The 27,500-nt window shown below is 38.6% G+C and overlaps 1 protein-coding gene across 2 annotated transcripts in view; it reads left to right on the top strand.

Annotated features, from left to right (window-relative positions):
* The window catches only part of IL1RAPL1 (interleukin 1 receptor accessory protein like 1), a 921,392-nt gene that overhangs the window by 34,032 nt on the left and 859,860 nt on the right, over window positions 1-27,500 (top strand). The window lies entirely within an intron of this gene.

Genomic DNA, 27,500 nt, shown 5'->3' with positions numbered 1-27,500 from the left:
CAAATTCAATTCATACTACAAGGATTAAACTTTATCCTTACACATAATTATTTTTCCTTCCAGGAAAAAATTTACCACCAAATATTGGGAACTGCCATGGGGACTCGAGTGGCACCTAGTTACGCTAATTTATTCATGGGCCACTTCGAGTCCTCTGTGGTATACGTTTCCCAATTCTGGACCAAAAAAATCGTATACTACCGTCGTTACATCGACGACATCTTCTTGATTGCAAAAAGTACAGTACAAGAGGCAGAAACATTCATTCAAGACCTCAATCATAACAACTGGGGCATAAACTTCACGGCAAACATCAATAAAGATCTTATGGTTTTTTTAGACCTAGAAATAAGCCATAATTCAAGCACCATCGTCACAAGAAACCATTTCAAAAAAGTCGATAGCAATGGATATCTCGACTATAAAAGTGCGCACTATAACAAATGGCTCAAAAATATACCTTTTAGCCAATTTGCCAGGATCCGAAGAAATTGCTCCTCAAACAAAGACTATCACGACCAAGCAAAAATAATTTCCAAGAAATTTAATGAGAAAAACTTTCCGAAAAAACTTATCCAGACAGCTTATCAACTCAATAAAGAAAAAAAGAAACCCAATCCTTCTCAAAAAACGCCGAATACAAACGTTTTTGACTACAATTTTGTTACCACCTTCGACAAAGGTCACCATGCCATACGAAAAACTTTACAAGAGAACTGGCATATCCTACTACAAGATCCGATCCTTAAAAACGAACTCCCACCTCAACCCCGTATCACATACAGGAAGGCCCGATCTATCAAAAACATATTAGCTCCCAGTAAGCTCAAAAATACCAGTCAACATACAAATGTGTCCATTTTTCGATAAAAAAACCCCTGGATCATTCAAGTGCAACAAACCCAAATGCTTATGTTGCAATATAATCGACAATAATAAACAGACCTTCAGATCTACAAGCACCGGCGAGACACATCCATGTAAACAACACATCACCTGTGACTCATCATACGTGGTGTACCTGATTACGTGTAAATGCGGTCTTCAGTATGTAGGTCGCACCGTTCAATCCCTAAGGATGCGCATGAATGGCCATCGCTCAAAAACCAAGGCAGGTTTTTTACAACAAAGTTTATCTAAACATCTTACCCTAGCACACAATAAAAATTTTCACCAATTAAAACTTATAGGGATAGAACAAATTGCAGAAGACCTAAACAACAGACATGAAAAACTCAATAAAAGAGAATCGTTTTGGATCTATAAACTGAAAAGTCTCCAACCAGATGGCCTAAACGAAGTCATTGAATACGTATAAACCCCTTACACAATTAATCTTTTTCCCCCTCCGTTTCACTCATCCACCTCACATGCTACTACTGTCTCCCTGGATCTCTCAAATTTACAAATACACGATCTTCTGTCTCTCCGCATTCTACTTACATCGTTTCCTCCGTGCGCCACACTCCCGTGCGCCACACTGTCACACATCTATACTCCGAGGTAACATATAATGTGTTTTTATTCTTGCAGGTAGAAATTTATCTGATTTTATAAATAGTATTTTATTATCGTGATCATGTGAAAAACCTTTTTTACATTTTTTTTTTTAACAATCTATCTTTATTAACGTTGCTCACGTCACTTCCGACCATGTCACCAGTGACGTCAGCCTCTTATGTATTTAAATGCCTATTGTCTCTCAAAATGTATGTTCATTACTGCACCTGACGAAGGCCCCGGCCCGGGGCCGAAACGCGTAGTGTCTCTCCACAAATAAAGAAGTTTTTTAACCTACCGAGTGTACACACTCATTCTACTCCGATAGCAGCGCCTTAAAGAACGGGACCATTCCTCCAGCATCTCGTGGTTCTACGCTTCATAATATGTCAATGCAACGACATTACGGACAAATAAAGTTAGCCATTATAAAATAGAATTATTATAAATGATAAAAAAATAGAAAGGAGATCCTGCTTGGGTGCATCACGTGTGACGAGCAGCCAATCCGACAATTGATGCCCCTTTCTACTAGCCATGGTCGTGATTGCCCATGGGGGACACCCTGTATATCAGCCAATCCTACAATGTGTCCAGGTCACAAGGGACAGACCCAAACCCATGGAACTGAACTTTCCCCCTTAATCCCTACTTACAAGTTCAACCTATAAGGAAGGCAGAGTCCCACAATAGGTAAAATGCTCCATCCATTATTGCTTATTGCCAGCCAATATTTATATGTGCAGATTGAGCGGGTTTGGACAGACAGGTAACTTGTATGAATACATTAAGTCCTGAGGGATTACATAGAGGAAAGAGGTAAACACAAACATATAGTTTTTACCAGCAAGGGAAAAGTGACCAAAATGTCACATGCATTGCAGAATGGTAAAATTGTGAAATAATGTGTAAAAACTCAAAAAAGAATCAATAAATGTTGTAAATCTGTTATGATGCCGTTGGATAAAAACATCTTTTCTCATACAAAAGAAGTACAAGAAAAGTATTGCAAAAGATTGCAACAATGAAAAACAAAAACAATCTGTACATCTATAAAGCCTAAACTGTCTCGCTCCATTTGGTCTTAGCTTATATCAATAGAAAGGAGAAATTCTGGGACTCATACAAGATAACCGAGAGGCACTGTATGTATCTATCTTATGCATCTACAGTATTTGTACATTTAGAGGCTTAGAGATACTGTTAAAATGAACAATTTAACTGAATTCTTGCCTGTGGATTTTGTGAATAGAATACAAAAGACTGGATTTTTGGCAGATATTTATCGAAACTGTCATCACCAAAAGCTAACTGGTCTCATAACTGCAGCCAGTTTTGTCTGCAAAAAAGGCCAAAAGCCAAATGTGCTTTTTTGGCTGCTGCAAAGAGTCTCATGCAGATATTTGGAAATAACTATGTATTCTGAAAAAACTGCCAAACATAAAAGCAGCAAAGAAAAATTACAAATAAATATAAATAAGGGGGCTGCCTTAAAAGGTAGTCAAGAGGCAATGTTTTCCAAGTTCCCTTTGTCAAGAGGCAAAGTGTGGCATCAGGTGAAGATTTTATACAGTATGTACAGTATAAATACAAAAAAGTTTTTTTCCAACAATCACATAAAGGTGGACTACTCAAAAACTTCCTCAGACAGCACCAATTTAGACAAAACAAAGAGATTTGCACCAGAGAGTAAAATTAACTGTAATCTTTAATATCTTTGTGTTACAGGATACAGAAAAACGCGAAAGACGAAGGCTGACATACAAAAATTAAAAAAGTAGTTTGTGGCTGACATCATAGATAACTATGTACAACAAATATACAAAAGCAAACTTTTGTTTATACAATACTCCTGTTGCACTTAAAGGGGTTGTCCGAGTTTTGAAAAAAATATATATGTGGCCGGGAGCGGGCTGCCTAAAACAATAAAGCTGTACTTACCTTCCGGTGCCCTCCGGTATCCAGCGCTGCTGTCGCTCCGGTCCGGGCGCCATGTAAACAAACATGGCCGCTGGAGCAGCGCTGCATTCAGTTTCCGGCCGGCCGTGGCCGGGTACGCCTATCCGTCCCTATACACAGCATTGTGTATGGGGGCTGGAAGGTTGTCGGGTCCGGCCAGAAGCTGAATGCAGCCAGGACCGGAGCGACAGCAGCGCTGGATACCGGAGGGCACCGGAAGGTAAGTACAGCTTTATTGTTTTAGGCAGCCCGCTTCCGGCCACATATATTTTTTTTTCAAAACTCGGACAACCCCTTTAATGCCTTACTAATTCTGATCTCTAAAATGAATGTATATATTTTATTCCACACTGCCATCTGTATGTATATACTGTGCATACACTGGCCGATTATTGTCCTCTCTCAAAGCTTAATGGTTTCACATTTCTAAAGGAAGGGTAACATGTAAAAACTGCCATAGATTTTAGACAAATCAGACAGAACTTACTATGTTTCAGAGGGAGAGAGGGATCTGTCACTCAACCTCGACGAGTGTTTTGCCTAATATTTCGTTGGGAGGTATAAGAGTATATAGAGTATGTAGAGAGCCAATAATTAAAGGTAACCATGCATCAGCATTTATGTAAATATTACTAAAATTTTACAAAAGAGGTGCCCCATTTCAATAAATAGAGGTTTGAGCATTAAGAATTTTTTTTTTGCCTTTTGTCAAAGAATTTTCTTGTACACTAAAAGTTAAACATCCATGCATAACTTACTTACAACTGCCAACAAAATGTCTGATTTTAGTTAATAACTGGAATCTGATTGACAATTATTTTACTTTAGTGAAACTTATAATTCATAAAAATGTATTGAATAATCTTTCATATATAAAAAGATAGATGTGATCAGTGTGCCTATTACATTTTTGTGTATTTAGGACAATCATGACACAAAAGGTTGTTTTAAACAGTTCTGCATCTGTATTTAAAGGGGCATTCCAGGTTTCACTTATCACCTATCTTTAATATAGATAATCAATATTAAATTGCCAGGTTCAAAGGCTGTGCTCCCCTGCCAATCAGCTTCTGAAAGGATGAGCGCTGCATCCTCTTCCCAGTATACATAGTTTGACAGCTGTACTTGAAATTGCAGCTCAGTCCCATTTACTGGAATGGGACTTAGCTACACCTAGGGCCATGTGATGAATTAATGTGGTTTCACAGACTTGTGAAGCGCGAGCAATGTTCAATGAAGTACATTGATCGTTTCAAATAGCTGATTGTTGGGGGCGCTGGGTGTCAGGCCTTTGTCAATCTAATATTGATTATCTATCACCTAAAAGAAATCTGGGAATACCCCTTTAAGTATGTAATATGAACTGAAAGTATTACTAACCTACAGGAGTAATGATACTGCAATTTAGAACTATTATGTTTACTACCTGAAAATAAAATAATCAGCATTGATGAATAATGAGATGAGACCTAGGAATTTTCTAATAAAGGTCAGTATTTGTAGATGTAAGGAAGGGTTTTCCAAAAATAGTAGCAACTGGAAGCTGAAAATATAAAAATATAAAAATCCCATACCCTCTGTCATTGAACTATATATGTAAAAAAATATGACTTCATAATAGAAAATCCTCCAGCAAGGAGAATTTTCCCTGCAAGCTCATTTCTTTAAATTATAGGTGGGAAAATAGATTTTCCAGGTTCACAATTCACAGTTGGATTATTTTCCCCTTCAAAATATAGATCTAGTAACCATAATAATAGTAATAATAATATGATGATAATTATCCCTTAGACCCTTCTGGCAGATTTGATGAATGTCTTTACATGGCTTGTTTATTGTTATCTCCATCCCCCTGACATACATACAAGCAGATGGTGTGTTTTCTGACCCTTACGCCTCTCGAGTATTTTCTAATACACTGGGGGCCAGGGTGCACAACGCTGCATCCGTCCTGTGTTCCTTAACAACTGTGACCGGAGAAGATCCTCTGATGAATGATGATACATCATTAATCATTGAAGAAGTTACACAGAAAATCTTCTTGATTTCTAACATGTTTAATATTATACCTATTGCTTATGGTAAAGTCATGGTACGGCACTAATATCTGTTTGATGTACAAAATGTGAGGATACAAAAATTGTGAGGATTGAACTAGCGATTTAAGAACTAGGGAGCAAATTAATATTCATTATCTTTGCGTACTTTTTGCAATCTAGACAGATTGCATTGGCACAAATGTGATAATAGAAATGCTAACATATATAGTTAGTGTTTTACCTGCAAAAGGAAAGGCAAAGAAAAAGTAGGTCAAACACATCAAACTAGTAATGTGCAGAAAATTCTATTATTTCTAATTGTATCTCTTCTTACAAATGAACCAAACTAATGAAAATATATGAAGATTTGTGAGAATCATAAAGAAGCTTATATAAAGAAAATGTAACAATAAAAAGGCTTTCCTTCCATGTTCATCTTGCACTCTATTCACATTCATGGGAATGCAGGAGAAAGCTGTCCCAGACGCCCCGTAGATGTTGAGCAAAGTACTGGTTGAGCATAAACACCAGTGCTCTGTTAATATGGAGCACTGGTTAGCAAGTGTTTGTAGAAGACAAGCATCCATAGTGGGACCTCTTTAAAGCATCCACCCAGTACCATCAAAGATCGGCTGTTAATAAGAAGAAAAGAATAGGAAGCAGCTCATTCTATTCTCCATTCTCTCATTTATGCTAAAACATTTTAAGAATCTTGAGTGATATGTGAACCCGAGAAAGTCTGGGTTTGGCCAAGTTCGGCCTCACCTGGACTTGAAATTTGTGTGTTAAACCCATTAAATGCCAATGGCGAGTGGGTTGAGCAGAAACCAGACCCAAACCCGAACCATTAACTGAAGATTGGCTCTAGATTTGGGGACACAAACCCAAAAAGTTCTTCACAGACCCGAACTTTGCAGTTTGGATCCATTCAAATCCACTTGAATACCCTTATCTGACTGTCCAGATAACATATTTACATTTTGAGGTTATAAAGTGCTCAGAAAAAATGATACGTGGGAAGCTGATAGTTGTGCCGTCACCAAAGTGATATTGAGGACCCATCGAAGTCATTAATAATTTTAACCATGAAGTTGCCAATATTCACATCAACACTGCAACCAAACTACTCAAATTACAATTCTGTGTAGTTACATTTAGATTTGTAAAGCAAATCAGTGAACCTAAGAGGATTGTCATATGCAATCATATGTGTAGATAAGGGTAAGCAGATGATTTGGTACAAAATTCATGCACCGGAGATACATAGTGAGGAGAAATTATCTCAGCTTATATGCCAGTTTTCAGGTGTACAAGCCTAGAAATACTCTCGACCAGGAATTGTTACTATTTCCCTACTTACTTGATTTGCACCCTAAGTGGGCATGGAAGATCATGAAGGGGCTGGCACTGGCACCCTAGCTATAGCCTGTGCCAATTCTCGACATAGGTTATAGCACAATTCTCTGTCAAGCAGGACCTGGCATGAAATTGCTTGCTGCACAGGGGCTGCAGAATTTTTCAAGAAGCTTGAGCTTCCCGATGTATCTGGCATAAACAAGGGGAGGTGCACCAAATACAATGGCTCCCCCATTTTGTGTAAACTTAAATAAAAGGGGGATGTTATCAATGTTTCAATTTTCATTTTTTAACATCTTTGCTGCGGTTCTCAATCCTAAAAAGTTCTCAAAGTAGTTGTCTGTTATCTAATAGTTTAAACAATCATTGTAACCTTGATTTTGGATATCTACAAGGAAAGAAAGTCTAACAAAATATAAACTGGGTCAAAAAGAACTATTTAAGTCTCTTGGGTTACCAGATGGACAATTCTTTTATAAAACACAGGAATTTAGAGGTGTAATTTTTTTAAAAATAAGCATAGTTAGTTAATTTCATGCAGTGATAATAATCAAATAAATTTGAATATTTAATCCTAAATATTATTTACACTAGATTCCTTAAGAAGTTAAAATCAATTACCCAATTAATCAGTCTCTCTCTTTTTAATAATTAGCGGTTTAAACATAAAACATAGGCAAGTGTTCTCAAAATTTCTACAAGAGCTTAGAGAAAAGAAATAATAAAGCATGCCTTAAATTATAGGGTTTTGTACAGGTATATTTAATGAAAACTCAACCCCTTCATCATTCTACTGTGCATGTAGAATTGGCGCCTAGACAGCTTCTAGATTTGTTAATCATGAGGTAGAATTGCTATGGGACCTATGACTCAAGACATTATAATGAAATTGTACAGTATGTGGTACAATGAAATGTAGAACTGAAATAACATCTGTAAAGAGAATAGTATCTCGATTAACCTGCATTTATGATGCTGTCCATATATACTTTTCTTTATCATTTTTATAGCCTTTTTTCACACAATTGTATGTATCTCATGTGTATGGAAATGTTATAAAGGGACCTATTTCATAATCTTTTCAAGTGCATATTTTTTTTATTTTAATTTTATTCCCCTGCCATATATGAACTTCTTCAATTGCAAAAAATAATGCGTGTGAAGATTCCTTTCAATAAATGCAGTCATGCTGTGCCAAGAAACGAGATAGACGTCTTTAGATACCACCACTGGTGCACTCTGGCTCTATTGAGGCCTGCTCAACCAACTGGATTTACCAGGACCACTGTGGGACATGCAACAATTCCCAGCTATTTTATATGTGCAATCACTCCAGCAGTGGTGGTTGCAAGAAATTGTGATTTATTAGCAACTACAGCACCATACGCCATGTATGCATAGAGGTGTGCGGCTGCCGGCAGAAGAGGCCGGCCCCATTCCTACCCCGTGCTGGCACACCTCTAAACCCTACAGTTTTTTATGCAAACCTACGCCAGGTCGAGTCTGGTCTAACCCTCTTAATGTATCCACCACAATGAGTGGGTGTGGCCTAGGACAGTATACGAGCTCCCGTGTATGATAAATTTCCCCCTTATGACAATATTTAAGAGGAATTATCTTTACATGGGTAGATTTTTTTTTCCTAACAGCCAACTAAAGAAATGTATATATGGCAGATTAAATTAAATTTGAATATCCAGTTGGTAATAACCAGTTAAGGACTGGCTTGAGTAATAGTATTACGGGGTACTCACAATTTCTCAAATAAATATTGCCTTTATTTGGCTTTGATAAAAGAAACCCAGGTGGCTGACCATATGGCTACTGTACAGTAATTATACTGTAGCACCATATGCCAGCAATCAAAATGAATCAGCAGATGCAGAGTACAGTTTTTGGATGGCATTGGAGAGCCTGATCTATGGATGTGCCCATCCTTACTTTCACCAGATGTTGTCAAGAGCTCTAATCTTGCACAATGTATATTCAATATATTCTTTCAGAATGCTTGTAAAACCCCTGATGGGTTGAAATTCCAATCATAACTTGGTGAGCATACACAATGTAATGCAGGGTGTTCTTTGTCAAGTATAACAAATTTATATTGTCTTTTAAAGTTGATGTGCCCACCCCATTCAGGTTGAGACAAATGGAAAGGTAACGAAGGTTGCCACTATGACGGGTGTTCCTGTGATCACTGTATCACATCACAGGCACACCACGCCCCTCTCCATGGCAGCACCCGGTCCCTAGCCACAGCTCACAGGTCCCATTCCAGCTGATCAGCATGCGCCTCCATGCTCCCTAAGGTGCACGCGCACAGTCACTCACAGATTTAAAGGGTCAGCATGCTGCTGTTTGGCGCTGGCCACTTCCGGGTTCTCCTAGCAACCCCCGCCGCATCTTAGTGCTATATGCCTATGAAAAAGCTTCATGGTTGCGTTTCTAGTATTCTGACCTCCTGTTGTGTCCCGGGACCTGACCCTGACCTTGCTCCTTCGCTGCCGGCACTGACCTCCTAATCCATTCCTGATTTTGCACCATTGGCACCTGTCCTGACTATCCGCCTGTCCCCGACCTCGAGCCTACCTTTTGTTCCTGTACGTCAACCTTGGCTGCCACCACGGACACGCCACACCTGTTGAACGACCTAGTGGTATGGTGCCACTAAGTCGTTCAACAGGTGCGACGTGCAGCAAGACCATCCTGCTTCGTGGCAGGCTCTGGTGAAGACCGGGTGCCACTTACATTCCGGTCCCAGGTGTTAGCTTGTTTCATCATCTGTGGTGGTCCAGGGGATTCACTAACCCATAGCCCTGACAGCCATAAGCTAATGAAAAAGGGTTCTTTGTCGTGGGTTGATATTTTTGTAAAAATCCTAACACATTTATAAACATTTCTGATAATTGTTAGGTGAAATATCAGTCGTGACTAAAATTTTGTTGGCCTTTTACTAACTGAATCTTTTTTAACTCGTCAATGGCTTAAATATCTTTTAGGGCAATCTTGTTAACACATTAGCAAAAAATATCAGTCTTTAAGATCATTAAAATTCATTTAACAGAATTTCCTTGAACACCACAAATTGATGTGCATGAAAGCTGCTGAGATCAATCACTGTTAAAGTATTATCAGTAGACAACCCCCTTGGGTAGTCACACAAAAGTCTTGCACTCATTTCATTCATGCTCTAGAGCAGGCAGCTCCTTAACATTCTCTCAAAACACAAGGAGAGCTTTGTTTGAGAGGAATATACACTTTGGGTGAAAGCAATTAGGAAGAAAAACTTTTTTAAGTATTTAATTTACTATTCAAAGACAACCTTACATCCGGGATCTACCTAAAAAGGTAGATCTGGTGGCAGGTTCCTTTAATGTATCATAGCATTATGTATAATAGTGCAGCCTCTACTCCAAAACTGTAGCTCCAGCTCCACAGATGAGCAATGACTCCTTGGTAGAAGGCATCAAAAGAGGGTGCTGGGGTATGGAGTAGCCTAGCCCCTGCTCCATGGTGCAGCTACTCCACACCTCAGTAGTCTCTATACAAAATTGACATATAGATTACATTTTAGTTTTATAAAGTTCTGGGCCATTAACAGTTTTATTAAAAAAAAAAAAAAAAAAGCATGGAGCTATGATACATTACAGAAACCTGCCACCAGATCTACCTTATTAGGTAGATCCGGGATGGCAGGTTTCCTTTGAATAGTACACAAAAGTCTTGCACTCATTTCATTCATGCTGTAGAGCAGGCAGCTCCTAAACATTCTCTCAATATGCAAGGAGAGCTGTGTGAAAGCAATTAGGAAGAAAAACTTTTTTTAAGTATTTAATTTACTATTCAAAGGAAATCTACAATCCCGGCTCTACCTAAAAAGGTAGATCTGGTGGTGGGTTTCTATAATGTATCATAGCTCCAACCTATTTTTTTAATAAAACTGTTAAGGCCCAGAACTTTATAAAACTAAAATCTAATCTATATGTCAATTTTGTCTAGAGGCTACTGGGGTGTGGAATAGCTTCACCGTGAAGCAGGAACTAGGCTACTCCACACCACCGCACCCTCTTTAGATGCCTTCTACCTAGGAGTCTTCGCTCGTCTGTGAAGTTGCAGTAGCTCCAGCTTTGAAGTAGAGGCTGTACTGCTGCAAGCGTGCACACTCTGATTAGTCTATGCGAAGCAAGAGTTACTGCGCATGCGCAGAATTCTGTCTTTACGGACGAGTGCTTGTTGTAGCTGTGAGCTGAAGACTTCTTGGTAGGAGGAATCGAGAGAGGCTTCTATTGCATGGAGTAGCTGTAGCCACGTTCTAATAGTCTCCATATATATTCTTGCATATAGCTTAGATTATAGTTTTTATAAAGTTCTGGACCATTAACAGTTTTATTTAAAAAGGCATGGAGCCATAATACATTAAATGAACCTGCCAGCAGATCTACCTCATTAGGTAGATGCAAGATGGTAGGTTTCCTTTAATCATTTTTAGAATGGAAAGATAAAAAGGGAATATTATATCCTATCCTGTACAATGTATAACTCAATGGATACCGATCCCAGTTTCAACCTACGCAAATGTTTTGTAATATTCAGTATTATATTTAATTTTACAATAATGTCAGACTTCATATAAATGAGTACAAAACAAACTTTTGATGAGAATAGGTAGATGCCACCATAACCTGCCATACGAACCTCCATTCCACTGATGCTGAGGACTTTTAACACTTAGTCGGACTTTGATAACCACTAAGTCATTCTTGTCCAATAGGAACCGGAAGCTCCAAAACTCAGACCTGTCATTGCTGGAAATGAGGGTACCTTAGCAGGTGAATCTGTATTTTTTCTTATCTTTGTAAATCTATCTGCTCCCTGTACAATTGTGTAATTATTGAGAATACTCCCCTAAAAACTTTATAAATATGTATACTGACTTCCACTGTGTTTGTTTTTACATGACTCACTAAGGTAAATGGCTAGGGTTAGACAGTAGGTCTTCTTCATAAGGAGAGATTGCCAGTTAAGGCCACCTTAAAGGCATGTGGAGACTTAAAGCCATAGATGCCCCACTAGGGAATTCTGGGAAGTATGCAAATACATTTTCCAAGTATGACCTACAAGATGTGGGTGTCATACTTGGTGTTAAGGGGGCTGCCTTTCAAGGTAGCAAAAGGAGGCATTGTTTTCCATTTAACACCTTTGAAAACTTATTTGCATACTTCCCAGAATTCCCTAGTGGAGCATCTATGGCTTTAAGTCTCCACATACCTTTAAGGTGGGCTTAATTGGCAATCTCTACGTAAGGAGAACTCTTACTTTCTGACCCTAGTCAATAGCCTATGCTGTACTAAGGAGACCCAACCAAGTAGAAACAATGCTGTCTACAGTTGGGAGTCTGTTCCTTCTGGAATATGTATACTGGTTTGGCTTAATCCCACATCATATCTTTAGACTTCTTGTAGGTCATACTGATGTTAAGGGGGCTGCCTTTCAAGGTAGCAAAAGGAGGCATTGTTTTCCATTTAACACCTTCAAAAATGTATTTGCATACTTCTAAGATAAATGGCATAATAGGCAATATTTCCTCTGAAATGTGCTGTGCAATAAAATGGGATTAGTGTAACCTATTATTAGTTACTTACCATAAATTCAAAAACGTTTTGCTACTGTTTTCCTTTCCACACAATTTTAGCCAATATACAACTTGTCATCAGTTAAAAAAAACTTGAAAAACTTTAAATTACCCAAGAGAGATGCCTTAAGACTTGTTATAAAACAACATACGCCTGCAATTCACTTTATAATTGAAAGTGGCTTATTATATAGTTACCAACAACGCACAAAGTAATGTTAATGCTGAAGCTTTAGAAATTGGTTTTAAAGTGACGCTGAATCTTTTGTCTGCATCATCTTATTTTATTCTTGGTAAATAAAAATATAATATATTATTAAAAAACCTTTGCTTTATACAGTAAAAAGGTGTATTAAAATTAACAAAAACCTAGTTTTTCTAGCAGACTCACTTGATCAGGGTGGCACAGTACAACATCTCTGCCCATGTAAACTTCTGTCTTTAGTATGGCTGGGGATTCAATGATAAGTGTAATTTTTTTTCTGTTCTGTCCTTGCTAGTCTGAACGCTGGTGTACTACTTTTCTTGCTGTGATCCACTGTGATGGACAGAATCTCTCTACAATTTCTTTGCTCTCTGATGTCAGAGAACTGATCCAATCGTCTTCTTAACCTGAGCTCTGGCATTTCATAAAAGGTTTTGTGGTCTATTGGTTGTCGCATGCTATAGTTTAATTCATAATAATAATCTCATACACAGCTAGCTAGTGTTCATTCTGTCTTCTGCTATCTGGCATTGTTGACCCTTTGTCTGATTTTCTGTTTGCCTAGTGATTTTGTACTGCATTGTCCTCTTGGTTCTGACCCATATTTAGCAACTATCATTTTCAGTTTACATTTTCTTGTCCTTTACCCCATGTTTACAGGAAGGGAAACCTCGACCAGTTCTCTCCTACCACTTATGGTAAGAAGGACAATTAAGTAGAGACAGCTGGGATGGGAGTTTAGTCTCAGGGACTGTATTTTTCTGTTTACCAGTCCATTCTCTAACCCTGCATACCACCAACAAGTCCAGTGAGACCACATTGGACCTGATTCAAAAACATAGTGCTGCATGCCAGGCTGCTGACAGCAGTCAGTGACTCTCTCTTCAGAAGACTCATTGATCTCTTCTAAGTTTTAGGCATCATTCAGGAAGAATAGAAACTATGCCTCTGACTTCTGTAGTTGTTATATGGCTTTATCTATATTTCTCAGTTCATCTCTCTCAACCCCTCTCTTCCTACCTAATTGATAGAAGGAAAAAAGTAGAAGACATACACACTGTGAAAACATAGCAAAATGTGGACTTTTACTCAGGACGCAAATCTTGAGCCTGTTTGTAGAAAGTTCAGTAGACATCCTGGTGGTAAAGGTATGTCATTGTATAGTATGGGCAAAATATCATATACAATTAAATGATTGATCACACTATTCTTTATCATTTTCTAAATCTCTGCTTGCTTTCACTCAACAGGAAGCTTCATTCTTTACTTCCTGTTGATAAACATCAGTCCTTGGTCATGTTACACAGGTACACGGCTCGATACAGAATAGAGAATATGAGCCTTGCACCACAATTAGTCTTCGTGTTGATAAGCAGACACAGTAGTAACTATAGACCATAAACAAAAAGCTGTGTCTCAACAACCATAAATTTCAGAGAGGTTAAATCATCTTTATTACATATATAAATAGACATAGACCAAAAAAGTTAAAAACATCTAAAAAGTGTAACAACATACACAAAAATAAAACTCGGTGAGGTGACTATGATAAGTACACCCACACAACCTCCCTGGCTGTAACCAATCCACCAGGTGTTTGCACGCATGTATAAATCTATACAATCCAATAATGTTCACAAATAAATACCGTATGAATAAATCTTTGCCTGAAAGAACGTGTGGGGTGGACAATTGTATCCCCTGGCTGTTGTAGATGTTAGGTCCCTCGCTTACTCTCCTGTTTTTTATGGATTTATTTCTTCTTTGTATTATACATCTGACAGGTTGTATTAAGAGGGCATATATTTATTCATATGCTATTTATTTGTGAACATTATTGGATTGTATATGGTGACTATGGTGTATATGTGACTATGGTGTACTCTTGTTTTTGTGTATATTGTTACACTTTTTAGAAGTTTTTAACTTTTACTGGTCAGTGTCTATTTATATATGTAATAAAGATGATTTACCTTTTTGAAATTTATGGTTGTTGGGACACATCTTTTTGCTTATGGTACACAGGTGCATGGCTCATTATATCATAGAATGTAATAAGAGCTGTGTGATGCTAGCCTATGCACCTGTGTGACATCACATAACCATGGATTGAAGTGTCCTGTTTAATGACAACAAGATGAGATCTAGAAAACTAAAGAATTGATACAGAATGTATATTGAAAATTTGTATAACTTTTCTTTACACCAACAATATCAATAATTTGCTGAAATTTAGTTGTGAGATTGTTAGTGAAATTATTTTTGAAAAATTATATTCATATGCCTGAGTGGCCATAATGGCAAGATCAGTTGTGATTGATTAATTCCTAGGTAGTTAAATATTTTTACAGTAATGTAAAATTTGGAACACATGCCATGAGAGGAGCCTTATGACTACCTGTAATTTCCCACTTTTTTGGCTGCCGGTAACCCTTAACATTAGTCGCTGCAGCCAAGAAAGGAAATGGAGAAATCTTGAAACGTTTGAAGGAGCAGCTTAACGATATGAATACTGCCCTCACCGACTGAACTCATTTGGAATTTCTGTGTCAGCTCTTCATGTAACCTTGTACAGGTCACATAGGTTGCTTTGTCTCTTTATGCCTCAGGCACAAATTGAGGACATAAACTTTTCAAAAAACTGACTGTGTTTAAAATGCACACTGATAAGAACTTGTAAAATATGTCTACGCATAATTTATCTTACACATTTGTCCTAAATATTAACAGATTTTACTACTTATTTTACCAAATTATAAATTAAAATTATAATGACAGAATTGGGTAAGTACAGTACTCTATTTCAGGTTGTCTATTCTATATTTGGACAATCAATTATATTGTTTGGATTTGCAGTCTATCTTGGGTTAATTGGTTTGTTTGCTTTCAATGCCAGCCACTGTTGGTAAACAGAGGCTCAGTGGTAGCTTCACACTACTACAGCTACATTATACAGATACATTATACATTATTTAATTAGGGTAGATATCCAAGTACAATGAAAGCTCAGGTTAAGACAAACTCCCATAAAACCCTATTAGCGAAATGCCATAATTTTAGTTAAAAATTGTTTCACATCCCCAAATCAACTTTGTTCTCTTACCTGGCATACAGCTGTGAGTTTGAAGGAATGTGCATCCTTGGTCAAGTCCTGTGACTCCTTCTCATGTCCCATGCTTCTTCTCAGCATTCAGCACTTCATGTCATGTGAGCAGGGTGATGTCATCTTAGGTCCTTTACCCCCAAATATTTGCAAAATCTACTCCATGTATGTATCTGATCACATGAAATTAGAGCTTGCCCCATGTACTCCCCATGCCTACACTAGTCCTCTTCATGCCTCTATGGAGGTTGCTGAGATTTCAAGTGATCAGGACCTTAGATGACCTTGGTAAAGGACATTAGATTACATCCCCCTGATCCCATGACATGAAGTACTGAATGATGTATAAGGCCTCTCTCTCAATGTTCCAGCAAGTCACTGTGTAAAACATTGGACAAAGTGGGAGACATGTATCTTAGTTTTTTTTCCTTTGGTATATAATTTAGAATGTTTGCATGTTTAGTTTTTTTTGTCCTAGCAGGTGCAATGTTTGGCTTTTTTTTAGACTTTTGGTTGAAAATGTCTCAAATCCACATGGACAAAAAACATGTGAGGGTGTACGGGAGTGGACATATGTGGCTTTGGTCAAACGTGGCATTGACGCATGCATTTTCAAAAGCATCACAACAGCTGAGAAGAGGACATTTGCCTTATTGCATTGCTGTCAAAATGGTGTTTACAAAATGAATATGTTAACAATATGGTAACACTCACATTAACATAGTGTTAATACATGCATGTGTTAACATGATCTTAACATACATGTTAACATTTCGTTAATGCATGGGTTTTGTAAATGCCATGCGTACAGCAATGTAATAAGGCAAATCTGCTATTTTCAACTTTTCAATAAAATGTGAATGCAAAAATTTAAGGATTAAAAAAAAACAAATAAACAGCCCAAACTTTCAATGCCCAGCAGGTTTATGTGCAAAATTTGAAACAGGATCCATGAAAGAAAGCCTTCCTTTGCACCTGCCCTAGACCAGGTGCAGATTTGCGCCTAAAAAGTGACATATAAGTGAAAAGCTGCACGTAACATATGGAAAATAAAGATACATAAGGCTGCTCAAGGTGCAGACCAACAAAAAACAACAAAGGTGGCAGAGAAAAGTTGGAAAAATGATAAAAATAGACCATTTAAATAGCAGAAATAAAGATACATGTCCCCCAGGATTTCCCATAAAGCTGTAGTTGAATATTGACAAATAGTCTCTAGGTACTGGTAGCAGTGAGACCTGTCAATCAGGACTAGGGAGGTGGGGCAGTGCAGTGAACACTTCATAAGCAGGATTCTATTCTAATCATTGGACTCGCCTCTGGTGAGTTGCAGATAGTTTCACAAACTGATTTTTTTGACATTGCAGCCATGGTAAGGAACCATTTAGGGATACGAGCGGTGATTTGAAAGGTAGGGTCCCTTTAAGCTGAGAGTTAGTGGGAAGTAGAAGTTTTTTTTCTGCATTTGTCTATGTGTTGTTTGAACCCTTGGTCCTATTTGGACCAATTTGGACCATACTTTCATTGTAGCTACATCCCTGTGTGCGTCTGGTATCTGATTGAGGCTAATAAGGTCCTTGAATGGCACACAAACTGTAATTGAATTGTATAACAACCAACATTTATTGTAAGTACTTTTTCTCTGGAATAGTATTCGGGTTTTCACTTTACAGAAGTATTTAGCTTACAGTATATCTGATACTTAAGGCTGCATTCTTGTGGCAGCAAGTGTAGATCACTCCTAGCCTTTTCAAAGAGTGAGAAACGAGGCACATAACTCCTCCACACATTGTAAAATGTTACTGCCTCTAATTTAACTGTTCTTAAAAAACTTTTCACATTATCAAAATACAGCAGGCTAAGCCGAGGCATGGCAGATATTTCATATTAACCACTGGTAATTAAAAAGAACATTTATTAAGAAATATCTTGGAGAGCTGGTCCATGTTATTTTAAAGGTAATAAACTTGTATAGCAATAGATATCAGCTCTTTAATTTGAAATGTGAGCATCATAAATTTCTTGTATCCATTCAACAATGAATGGTCAATGGGACATTTTTTAGGTATTATGTGGGTTTAAAAATCTATATTTTTTATATTCTTTTATGAATTAAATAATGAATTGTTCCACTCCTGGATCCCATTTTGTGCTTTGGGTGACAAGTCCATATCCTGTCCTACACAGACAGATATATACACTGTATAAAGCCTCACATGGTGGCCCTGGGGGGGGGGGGGAATTAAACACTTATTGCCAAGTTACCCACTAGATCTAAGCTGATGACAAGGAGTCTTAGGAAAGGGGCATTTTGTAATTTAGTTATCGAGTAACATTTCTAGCAATATGGAATTAGCAAAAAAGCCTACAAAGCTTCATAAAACTTCTTGTTATAAATAATTCAAGATTTAGAATACAATACAATAGAATTGTCAAAATATTTAGCAGTACTGATTCCATTTATAGTATTTAAAAAATATACTCTTGGTCTATTCTGATTGCAAAACGAAACTCTTAGCCTCTTTCTCTGTGACTTAAAGAGCTGAGGTCTTGGGTTCCAATTTGGAGTCAAGATTCTAAGCCCCAGTGGACTGATGTGCATAAAGCCCCAGGAATGGATGTACTAAGGGGCTCCAGCCCTGTCAGCCCTAGACTTGTTCTAAAATCTGTGGCATGGACTGGTTCCAGCTATACTAAGTATACCGGTGCAGTACATCCCCAGCCCAGTCCAATGTTTTCCATGGACCAGCAATGCCCTTCAAAGCCCATTTGGTATGGAGGTGGCGTAAGGTTGCAATTCCTTGCATGTGGCAGGAATGGTGAGTATATCATGGTTTGTACGCCGGTACAAGACATGATAAATCTCCCCCTATGAGTGAATAAAACAAATGTATTAAATTCTCTTCACACAATTTGCTTTTAGATCTGATCAGAACATCTGATTATTTTCACTATTCATGAAAATAGTAAAACTATTAAAAATAAAAATGAATACTAATCGATTTTCACACTTTACTTTGTAAATATTACTCTACTACAGAGCTGTATGGGGTTGACTCAGTTTGTTAAAGTTACTCCATTTTTGCAATATACAGTGAAACAGAAGCTGGTTTTACACAGATAGTTTATAATACTTTAATATAGTTACCATACATGTCTGCAGAGAGAAGAACCATGTAACAACGTGAAATCAGTTTTCACACATTTCATGGATATGCATAGACATTATCCAACACTATGTATAATCAAGTTATACTGTGAAACAAAGCACTTGATACAAGCAGCAAATGTGCTGAAGCTAAATCAGTTGTTTAATGCACATGGAAGGATAATATTCATTCATATAGATGTGTTCTCAAACTAAAGTACAGTAAATGAGCATTGATTTAGAAATTAACGGTGTAAGCTTAATTTGTGCGCAAAAGAAAATAATTGACTTTTTTTGATTTTCTCCTTAATGAACTCATAACTGCCTATGGTGATTAAAGGTAGTCTAATTCCATGCATTTATACTTCACATTCCCATACAGACTATGCTGTAAATAAATGTGAGATATGTTTCTGTCCTATAATTATACATAATAATACTCAACAAGCAGCATAGGTTTAAGCTTAAAATTATATATCAATCAAATGTAATTTTTATGTGCCCAAATAGAAGGAAACATTGATTTGCACAATTAAAAATGTGTAATATCTAGTATAACATGTCAAGTAAATCATGAGATGCATGATATTTCCTGGATCAACGCCATTTATTTGATACTGGTCTTCTATGTTGAGAGAATGTAATGGTAAAAGGCATTTATCTCCAGTTAATGGGATGGAATGTACAAGTCCTATCACTATAAGATTTTGGGACCCCAAACAATCATTGGAATAGGAATTCCTGTTATTTTCCACTTCACCATTAAGTACAGAAGAGTGTCAATGGTGTCAAAGCAGTGATACAGCAGTAGTAATGAGTGTCTATCAGCCATAACCTCTTTTTCTATTCCCGTATTCTAAAACTTGACATGGACAAAACAGAATTCATATTCTTTCTTCATCCTAACATATCTCTCCCATCAGACCGAACCATAAAAATCAATGGCTTCACACTTTCCCCAGCACCTAAAGTCAGCTGCCTTGGAGGATACCCCTTATCCTTTAAGTCTCGCCTCCGGGGCCTTACTACAACCTGCCTCCTTTTCGAGGAAAATCTCTTGCATCCATCCTTTATGTTTTGGGTGTTACGTTACATGCCAAGTGTGTTTGTTCATTTTTGATGTTCAAGAAAATTGCACAAAAACTGCTCATAACAAAAAAAAACAGATTTGGGATTGCAAAGTAATGTTTGGGCCCTTCAAATGCACAGCTCCACACTGAGAGCCCAGGAAAAGGCAGCACATCACTTTCCTGGCCCACTACTAGTCTGAACTAGTTTTTGACCCCTAAAATCTCTATGGATCCATGCAATTTTGTGTGTAACATTGTTCTTGGAGATGGTAGCACAACAATAAAAGTCTTTGAAACCTGCCAAAAACAGCCAGGGATTGCACTGTAATGAGAGAAAGAATACGTTTTATAGGAGGTTATATAGTTTTCTGTCCTGCTAGATCAACCTCACACTTTGGCTTAAAAAAACTTCACATTTAACTCCATCAAAAACTCCAATGTAAATGTTAGACAAAATCAGGACAGTTTTAAATCAAGCAAGTCACATGTTGAATGAAATCACTCTACACCTTTCCACCTTTTGTAATTCTCCAGCAATGATAATGAGTCATGAAAATCAATATGAAAACCAATTACTCTCATTGTGCTACTTTTCCACTTCAAAAAAAAAAAAAAAAGAATCCTAACAATGAAACAAAGTGCCAAGAGCCTCTCTGGGAGGAAGAAAAAGTATCTAACTACTTCCATGAGATGGTAATAATAGTCTTTTACATGTGTTGTGGGCCATTACAGAAACATTCACAAAGCTCTGCATGATGCTGCACCTCCCTACCTCTCATCTCTGTCTACCGCCCAACCCATGCTATTCGATCCGCCAGTGATCTTAGTTTAATTTCTACCTTTGCTGGTTTAAGTATCAGCATCTTTATTTATTGTATTATTTTATTTAGTTTTATTCCCTTATATAGAATAGCTGGACTATTGTATAAGCGTTTTACCTCTTGTGTTACCCCCTAATCCTCATAGACTTTAAAGGGGCATTCTCATCTGGACATTCACATTCAGTTTCATTAATCTGCCATGTATATATATTTCTTCAATTAGATGTTATTAAAAAAATGTTCCTGTGTCAAGATCATTTCTCATAAATGTATTGAAACAAGACTGTGTCCATGGATACGACCACCTCTGCTGGAGTGATTGCACAAAGAAACAAAAAGTTTTTGTATATGAAATGTCCGGAAGTTACTGCATGTCCCACAGCCATCCTGTGGTAATGATTCCTGAATCCAGGAGGTCAGACAGGACTCAATAGAGCATATCTGGCCACCGCTGCCAGAGTGTGGGGTGGTCGTAACCGAGGAAGCCATCTTGTTTCTAAGGGACAGCATGGCTACATTTTTGAGAAATTATCTTCGCACAGGAACATTTTTTTTAATAACATCCAATTGAAGAAATGTTTATATATGGCAGATTAATGAAATTGAATGTGAATGCCCAGACGAGAATACCCCTTTAAGCTCTTGCTAACATATGACTGTTTGTGCTATGTCTCTTTTTATTCTATTTGTATATGTCCCTTATGATTTGTAAAGTGCAATGAAACACGATGGTGCTATATAAACAAAGATTAATATTATTATAAACATCTGTACTCGTCTCATCCTCTGTCTGTAGGGTATGACTGATGATGCGTTAATTTTGTGTAATGGCAACACTGGACTCAGGGATGACAGATGCACCCTAAAACACCCCCCTCCCCCCAAAACATCCCTGTTTGCTTGTCTCTACATATCCTGGGACAACCACAAAGATGGTCCCTTCCTAAGTGCAGACATGAAACAAGACAAACAAATAGATTAATACAAACACAATAGTAAACAATCAGGGTCACAAATGGGATGAGCATATAAGGTATAAGGTGCAGTATCCCACAGGATAGTCAAGAAAAAGAAACAGATATGAGAAACCAGAAGTACAGAAGTACAGCAAGTAAAGCACAGACAAAAGATGTAGCAAGAAAATATGTCCAGCACAGAGTGTAGTACACAGAGGGTATTTATCAGAATTGAATGTCTGCTCTAGGTTGAAGAGGCAGAGCACGTGATGACTAGGGCAAAGCTTGCAGAGAGCCAGGTATGGTGGATTCAATCAGCAGCTCAGACACTAGAACAATTATTTCATCATAATTCAACTAAACATTGAGATTGTGTTTTGGGTTTTTAAAATTAAATTATTTGGCCAAAATAACAAAGGATGAGGACTGGCAGTTGGATCCTCTTCTGGCATTTTATATTCCCATAATACAGATAAAGAACTACAATTTAACTCATTTGGATTTAATTTATGAAAAGCATGTGGAAAGTACCACAGCATTTCTATTCAGAGCTGGAAGAACTGAATATCACCCACTGTATGCTGCGACTGAGTGGCAGGGTATTCCTATCAATGATAATAAATATTGCTGAGCAGTACAAGTTCTGTGTATACTATGCAAATCTCCACTTAATTATCAAAAGCACAGTCAGACGTAAGCCGAGCTGTGATGGGTTATGTTTTCAGTTTGTTTCTATTATTTTATTGCCTTCCTTCTCAATGCTTTGATAAAGCAATAAATTTGTGTCCAATTATCCTTTATTTAGAAAAGATTTAGGTCACACATTTGAATAGTATTAGACTCCCAGGAAGTCACTAACAATCAAAAAGACAGAATTGGTCTTTATTCTAAAATGTAATAAGTGTTAAATAATAATACATTTTGAGAATATATATCCTAGAAAAATATAAAATGTAAATATTTGTATGTCAGATATGTGTATATGAATATATGTATATGAATATGTATACAGGTGGTCACAGACTTAAAGAGAACCCGTCAGGTAAAATAACCTCCTTAAACTAAATATATTTTTATAAACTTTTATAAATTTTTATAAATTTTTATAAATTAGAAAGCATTGCCTCTACGCCCTTCATTGTCCCACTACATGCCGGTAAACCTAAGCAATAAGGTCCTAAAGCTGTATGCAAATGACCTGTGAGATGTCCAATGAGTCATTAGCATATTCAAGCTGTCCAGCTTATTCATGAGGGGGAGGCACAGTCACACCCCCAGTGCTTGACTGACAGCTTGTATAATGGTGTAATGGCTCCTCCATGTGCTTCCTGGTGCTACCGGCCACACCCCCTGCAGCCTGTTTGTGTATAGAATAGATACAACAGCTCCAGGATGCAGCCAGTTTATAGCAGAATTGTCAGGTACTTGTGGAGCTGATGTCTGTGTATTAGGAGGATGTAGCATGTCAGCAGATGCATTACTATACATTACACACAGCCATGAGCAGGGGGAGGAGAGGGGAGTGGTAACAGGGGTGACATCACTGCCTCTGACCATGTGACCAGCTTCATTTACATAATAAAGAAAAGATGATTTTACAATGATTAATGTAGGAATTGACTAGATAAGGACTGGGATGGGATCCTTGTGACCTGCTCCAACAGGTAGTGGTGACAGAAATAGTGACACAGAATTGATGACAGGTGTCCTCTAAGGACACCTGCCTTACAGAAGACCCCTAGTTACAGACAGACATGTGGTGAAGCCCTTTGGATGCTTTACTTGTTCAGATCAGATGATGAGCGATGAAATGTTCCTGTAATTAGTTTTATTGATAATACTTGTTCCCATGACTGCATAGAATTTAAAAAATCCAATTATCAATGGGACAAATAAAAGCACATGTCGGTGCGCTGGAGAGGAGGAGGCACTGTACTATCACTGGGTCACCATAGGCGTCTATGGGGACATATATCTGGCAACCTGCAGATGGATATACGTACCCACGTATGAGGGTCATCTGAATGAGGCCTAACCAAGAGGGATACAATGGTATCAAAAAGGACAGCAGAAAAATTTTACCAAAAAATGTGTGCTGGTTGTAATTGGTAACAAAGATGTAACAGATCAGATCAATTTATTTGGTCGTACAACAGGTAAATGTGTGTTTTTTGTTATTTGGGCTGTTTTTTAATTTTTAAAACTATTTTAATACCTTATTAAAGGGGTTATCCGGGTTTTAAAAATTACCTAGGGCCGGGCTGGGGAGGGCTAGTTAAACATAATAAACATGTACTTACCTCGTCCGGCGGCGCTGATGTCCCGCGCCGCGATCCCTTCGATCCGTGCCCCTGTTTGTTTACAGGGGCACGGAAGCCGCGCACAGGGAGCTTCCGGTCTGCGATGTGGCCGGCTCCTCCCATCCGTCCCTATCTCTCAGCGTTGTAAGCGCTGGGAGATGGTGTCGCATGGGAGCATCCGGCCGGCCGGAAGCTCTCTGTGCGCACTTGTAATTAAACCGGCGCACAGAGAAGACCGGCCGAGGCTCGGGACATCGGCAGCACCGGAGGAGGTAAGTACATGTTTATTGTGTTTAAATAGCCCTCCCCAGCCCGGCCATAAGAAATTTTTTAAACCCGGATAACCCCTTTAATAATATACAAGACCAACAGAATTGAAGTTCTGTAATGCCGGTCACTATATACCAGTGATGGCAAACCTTTTAGTAGCTTATTACTCCCTACTCCATCCCTAGTTTGGATTATCATTGTAGCTTCCTTCTAGGTTCCTGGGCTGCCTGGAACTGCAAGAGGGCTTGAGTCCTGTCTGGTGAACCCCACCCTGGGTGCCCATATAGAGAGCTCTGAGTGCCACCTCTGGCACCCGTGCCAAAGGTTCGCCATCACTACTATATACCTATGGAGCTGATACAGCAACCATCTCAGAGAAATTGTGAAGACAAAGCTGTTTTGGGTCATTGTACAGATCTACAATGATGCATTCATCTTGCTGTTTTCTAACCTCTTGATATCAAAGCTATTTGCAGAAAAGGAACTCCCTTCTATTTTTAATTGTTCTAGTGCACAAACTAGATTCACTGTGTAATACTACAGTATATTTATCAATGTCTTACAGTTGGAACAGTAGGAGTTCACAATCTACTGCAACTCCATCCAAACTCCTTCTAGCCACGGTCTAAGTGGAATGATGATCTGTCTTCTGGAAATCCGTGTCCATTCTATAACTAAGAACCCCATAATTTAACATTTATTACCTAGGCATAGCAGGGGATGATTGTGACAGGAAAAAATATCCTTTTAGGGTTTTCTTTCTCAGGCTTCCATTTTGCTTCCAACTGCAGAACACTGTGTGGGGAATGCATCATTGTCTTTTTTGTCTATGTTTGGCTTTGTCTGGGCGCTTTTTACAACTTTCCATTGCGGCAAATGAACAAAGGACAGTGCAAAGTTACTTATGATTCATTATTTGCATTGACTAGTTTTCACAATACTGAACTAAATTCCTGATTTGCGATTACAAGCCAAACCAAAAAAAAAAAAAAACAGCAACCAAATACAACAATATACATTGACTTGATGAATTCAGATAAAACAAAAATGGAATTGAACATAGACAACCAGTCAAAGACAAATTGTAATGGGGACATGGATTATATCACAATAATAATACCTAGGTAAAGGGTTGAAAGTCCTCCCTATGTCACTTATAATTATCTGCCACTGATTACTGAAAATTTCTGATATGCAAATGAGTAGACGTTAGTCAACTTCTGAAGAGAAGAGTCAAATTTTCTCCTGGATGGCGAGTAAATCACACCTCCTTCTTTTGACTGACACCTCAGTGTCTCTTCAAGACTTGCCCTGAGCAGACAGGAAGTCCTCTTCAAATCCTAACAAGAATGATGTCCCTCTCACTGCATGGTGTATTTGGCAGTGAGCACTGTGTGAGAAACTGCAGGTCTTCTCACAATTTCATGCAGAGGGGAGTGGGACCAAGCAGCAAGCAAGTTTGGGGAATAATTTTACTAGAGGGAAGAGGTGGATTTAGGCTGGAATACCGGAGCTGCACTTTTAAGGGCACAGTGAGGGAAGGAGTAGGGTTTATTGTTCCTGATGACCGGTTCCCTTTAAGGCAACCAACTAACAGAATATTATTGACTGCATGAGATCCCCCATAAGTCATGACTAGAGATGAGCGAGCACTAAAATGCTCGGGTGCTCGTTATTCGAGACGAACTTTTCCAGATGCTCGTGTGCTCGTCTCGAATAACGAGCCCCATTGAAGTCAATGGGAGACCCGAGCATTTTTCAAAGGGACCATGGTTCGGGAATAAAATGTGTTATTTAATTGAAAAAGAATGTCTTCTGATAAGTTAGCAGATGTATGCAAACATCTGCAATCTATTCTTCACTGTTCCGTGCGTATATTATCTCCCGACAAGTTAACAGATGTGAAGAACAGTGAAGAATAGAATAAAAACAGTGAACACAGGATGATTTAAGTGAAAAACGCAGTGAAAAACACAGTGAAGAATAGATTACAGATGTTCTACACATCTGCTTACTTGTCGGGGTGATACGCTGTCCCGGGATCCGCTCCTATTCTTCCACTGAAGTCTCCCCCGTGCTGCCCGATGTCTGTCTCCCCCGTGCTGCCCGATGTCTGTGTCCCCCGTGCTGCCCGATGTCTGTGTCCCCCGTGCTGCCCGATGTCTGTCTCCCCCGTGCTGCCCGATGTCTGTCTCCCCCGTGCTGCCCGATGTCTGTGTCCCCCGTGCTGCCCGATGTCTGTCTCCCCCGTGCTGCCCGATGTCTGTGTCCCCCGTGCTGCCCGATGTCTGTGTCCCCCGTGCTGCCCGATGTCTGTCTACCCCGTGCTGCCCGATGTCTGTCTCCCCTGTGCTGCCCGATGTCTGTCTCCCCCGTGCTGCCCGATGTCTGTCTCCCTGCTGCTTGATGTCTCCCTGCTGCTTGATGTCTCCCTGCTGCTTGATGTCTCCCTGCTGCCGTTCCGCGCGCATATCTTCCGACAAGTAAGCAGATGTGCCGAACATCTGTAATCTATTCTTCACTGTGTTCTTCACTGTCTTTTTCACTTAAATGATCCTGTGTTCACTGTTTTTATTCTATTCTTCATTGTTCTTCACTGTGTTTTTTTAATTAAATGCTCGATCTCGAGCAGGGGAAATACTCGTCCGAGCAACGAGCCGTTTCGAGTACCTTAATACTCGAACGAGCATCAAGCTCGGACGAGTATACTCGCTCATCTCTAGTCATGACTTATAGTGGGATTTTGATTCAGATTGTATAGTAAATGTCATATACTCGCCGTGTTTCTTTTGTTCATACATTGGGTATGATGTTTTTACTCCAGGTGATGATCAGCAATGTTGAAATCACTGTCAATGGGATAAGAGCTCATCACACAAGGTGGCAGTAGGCATTATAGTGCCAGGAGGAAGCTAAAAATCACAACTTTTTCTGTCAATCACAGTTGGGTTGTTGTTGGATATCTAAATAAACTGATAATGCAATTTGACTGATGGTGAGAAAACAATGGATAAAGCCTCATGGGGGCACCTACTGTACATTCACAATGACAAATTCATCACTCAAGATAATAACAGCTTGGGAATGGAAATTTTCATGCAAACAGATGTTCTATTCTGCTATCAAATTGTATAGCATTTC

Source organism: Engystomops pustulosus, chromosome 2 (genome assembly GCF_040894005.1).
Source record: "Engystomops pustulosus chromosome 2, aEngPut4.maternal, whole genome shotgun sequence".
Lineage (NCBI taxonomy): Eukaryota > Metazoa > Chordata > Amphibia > Anura > Leptodactylidae > Engystomops > Engystomops pustulosus.
Note: the sequence above shows the minus strand (reverse complement) of the source record. Positions and strands in the feature narration are given on the sequence as shown.